This window comes from Triticum aestivum, chromosome 1D (assembly GCF_018294505.1).
Source record: "Triticum aestivum cultivar Chinese Spring chromosome 1D, IWGSC CS RefSeq v2.1, whole genome shotgun sequence".
Taxonomy (NCBI): Eukaryota; Viridiplantae; Streptophyta; class Magnoliopsida; order Poales; family Poaceae; genus Triticum; species Triticum aestivum.
The window spans coordinates 30,379,448-30,383,310 of NC_057796.1; positions in this window are offsets into that span (position 1 = coordinate 30,379,448).

Sequence of the window (3,863 nt, forward strand, 5' to 3'; positions counted from 1 at the left end):
TTAACCACGTGTTCCTTCTGCCGTTGTTCTGCCTCATGGGGGAAGCGGATCGGCTTGGTAAAGCACTGACACGTGGGACCGCATGTTAGCAAACCGCCAGGACAACGTCCTCTAAAAATAAGAAACCTCCCCCGCTATCCACGCGGCAAAATCACCTCCTTTTCACTAATCTTGATTCTATAATTTCTTAGATCAATATAATTGAGATTTGTATAGATAGCACACAGGAGCAAAACCAAGTGGTACGGTTAAGGGCATCCACAATGTGTAGACAAATGTGAAAATAGCTTTTGGCATCGTGGGAACCATTGTGGACGGTGTTGCCAAAGCCAAAAGGATGGAACCGAAGCTCCCTGATTGATTGATTGAAGGAATAGAAAAATGCAACGTCTCTCCTCTTTCTCCCGTGCTTGGACGCATGTACAGTATAGAGGACAAAGTCTACTCCCCTATCCCTTCTATCACAAATCACAAAGCAGTGAGGCGTCAAATCACAAAGCACGGACGAAGCAACCATCATTTCACTCTTCGCTGACTCCGCTTCTCCATCGTCTTCTTCGAGAAACCATCTCACCGCACTAAGCTGGACGGACGACGCTATTATGTACGAGTAGTACTAGTACATTTACACGTCCTTTGGTTCAACAGACTTCCTGGATGCAAATAAGGCGGTTGTCTCGGCTTGCAGGCGGCAGTTGCGAACGACTTACCGTGGTCTCCCTCAATGGTGTTCTCCGTCGAACGCACTTCGCCAAACCACAACATTCGAGATATCGTCGACGTCACCGCAATGGGGAAGGAAGTCAAATATAGTTACTACCTCCATTTTTTTGTACACAAGGCCAGTATATCAAAATTACAATTTGCAAAAGGCCACTAACACTAATCGAGGCAAAATTGATGGGGGTTGCCTCGTACTACTCCCATGCATGCATGCGGAAGTGAGAAGGTTGGTTTGCATGGCGCTGCATTAATCAAGCGATGAGGAGTGAGATGGTTAGCTCTTTGGGCTTTGGAGAAAAAAATACGCATTAATTGACATGTGAAACGAGGATTTGTATCGATTAATCCCGCGAAGGAAAACCCCGCCTTTCTTTTTTAACACTAGTACTCCTAGTACGTAGTACTACGTACTTATCCTGTTTGGGTCTAGGCCTTGCATTGCCATACTTCGCCACACATTTTTGCCAAGCTTGCCTAAAGTTTTCAAAATGAAAAGGAGCTACACTTGCGCACGGCTGTCGCGGTCGCAAAGCACCCTCATATGGTCGCTCCTGCACGCCGCGGTCGCACCGCAACCTCACATGCACAATCGCTCCTGCATGCCGCAAACCCAACCAAGGGAATGCACCCTCACTGACACGTGCTGTCGCATGTGAACAATCCAAACTCAGCCATCCTACCGCTGACACATCATTTTCGTTCATAGAGTATGTTTATCCAACCGCATGTTGGGGAGTATTCGTACGGCCCGTGCGGTGGTCTGTTGGGGAAGAAGAAGAGGTGAGGAAGAAGGGTTAGGAGACGTAGGATATTCATCCAACCGCCTGAAATGGTAGATTGACCCAAGTCAGGCGACTTGCATAACAATATATGTTTTTACACAGCAAAAGATCCATAAAAACAACAACATAAAAAAAACTATCACTGCTCGCGGAACGAGACGGCCTCGTCGTCTTTGGCTACCGGCGCGAACCAGCCGTAGCTATCGACGTGTGTCTCCGCACCGTGGTTGTCCTCAGCCTCCAGCTACTCGTTCACGCGGAACGTGCGGGCACTCTGCACAGACGAGAGCACCGCCCGGTTCAAGTCGAGGACGTCCGGTTCCGCCTGCAGGAGGGCCTCGATGGCAGCGGCATCCACGCGCTCCGAGTCGAGCCTCCGCCGCCCGGTTCAAGTCGAGGGCGTCCGGTTCTGCCTGTAGGAGGGCCTCGATGAGAGCGGCATCCACACGCTCCGCGTCAAGTTGAGCCTCTGCCGCCCGGTTCAAGTCCAGGACATCCGGTTCCGCCTGCAGGAGGGCCTCGATGGCAGCGGCATGCGCGCGCTCCGCCTCAAGTTGAGCCTCCGCCTCCCGGTTCACATCAACGACATCCGGTTCCGCCTGCAGGAGAGCCTAGATGGCAGCGGCATGCGCGCGCTCCACGTCGAGTTGAGCCTCTGCCTCCCGGTCCTCCTTTAGTATCGCCAGGTTGAACCGCTGGTCCGCCTGTACCATGGGGGACTCGGACGCCGGCACGAAGTCGACGTCCATCATCTCGTACCCATCGGGGGCCTTCTGCGCCGCGACCTCCGCCATGAACATTGGATCGGCTTCCTCCTCCTCGTAGCTTGGCTCCAGAGAACTCGGGGATTGGCCCGCCGCAAAGCGAGTTTGGGAACGGAGGTCTCTGGCGCCGACCGGCACCGCGATTTCTGCGCGGCGCTCCGGCATCAGCATATTGTAGTACGTGATCTTGTGGCGCACCATGGCTTTCCGGTGAACTAGGGGACGCTTGATGCGGGCTAGGGGATCGAAAGGTGGGGGAAGGGGCTGGAGATTAGGTGTGGTTTTAGGGCAGTGGTTGGCGTAGGCCGAGCAGCAAAGGTTCTGGTGTGAATAGTGGTTCCGGTGACGACCGGTCAATCGGTTTTGACTGTACATCGCTCTTGTCGCCTTCGCGTTGCAGCCCGGCACGCTGGACCCTTCACATCGCTTACCGAATGGAACGCGTTTCTTCTTGCATTTTTGCTCGCTTGTGGGACCGCAGTTGGGAGCAAATCGACGTCCCTCCCCCTCCCCCGCCCGCGTCATTTTATGCGGAGTAAATAAAAACAGAGGGAGTATACTATGGATGAGGATCCCCTGACATGGCCGAACCCATTGAGCAACTGACATGCAGGGCCTAGCAAGCATGGGGTCCGCCAGTAAGTGACCGAAAGGGAGGGTAAGGCAGGGATACGTATGTAAAAGGAGCTTCCAATGATATAATTTTCACATTATACATCTCATGTACTATTAATCTTGTCAATAGTCAAATGCGGTTTTGAAAAACGCATTAGAGCATGGTTAATAATATAGCCAGTCGATGGCTATAAGGAACTGCCATGTAATCTATAGACATCATCTATTATATGCACTCATACAGTAGTGTGGGCTATAAGGTTGGCTATTTTCCGCAAAAAAAATTATAAGGTTGGCTATTGTATTAGTACTTTTTTTTCCATCTCCTCTCCATCTCTTTCTTCATATTTATTGTACGTATTTAACTAGGAATGCGTATATAGCTAGGCTCTTGCATGAGAGCTCACTCCCCTTACTTTTTCACATCTCTCTCCTCCACATAGACCCTATATAAATGGAAGGAGGGAGTATAACTATGAGCACTGCATACTCTAGTACAGATGTTGTCTGTACTCCACTAGTACTATTGGACAGGGAGCTTAAAAAAGTTACTATTAGACTGGCTATACGTGGCGAAATCCTAGTAGGAAGAGCATGCGCGAGAAGAAGCACATTCACGTGGTAGAAAACAAATTGGAAACCATCTCGAGTACAAATCTAGGAGTACGTACGAATCTAACAATATTGATTGGGCGTTGTTGAATGTTGATACTTTTTTTTATCAAAGTAGAGATACTTTGACTACACATAAAACTTATGTGTAAACTAGAAAGGATAGGAGGGAGTATATTGTACATTCAAAAATGAAACGAACATTGAATACCCTTTATATATGATTTGCGGATGCTATGGTCACCGGTTCAAAATTTTGAATCCACCTTAGGTATCACACATGCCCCCACTCGTTCTCTCTCGAGTTCATCTCGGGGTCTGGAGATTGATTGAAAGAGGACTATGGCGGGTACAATACATTCGTTTC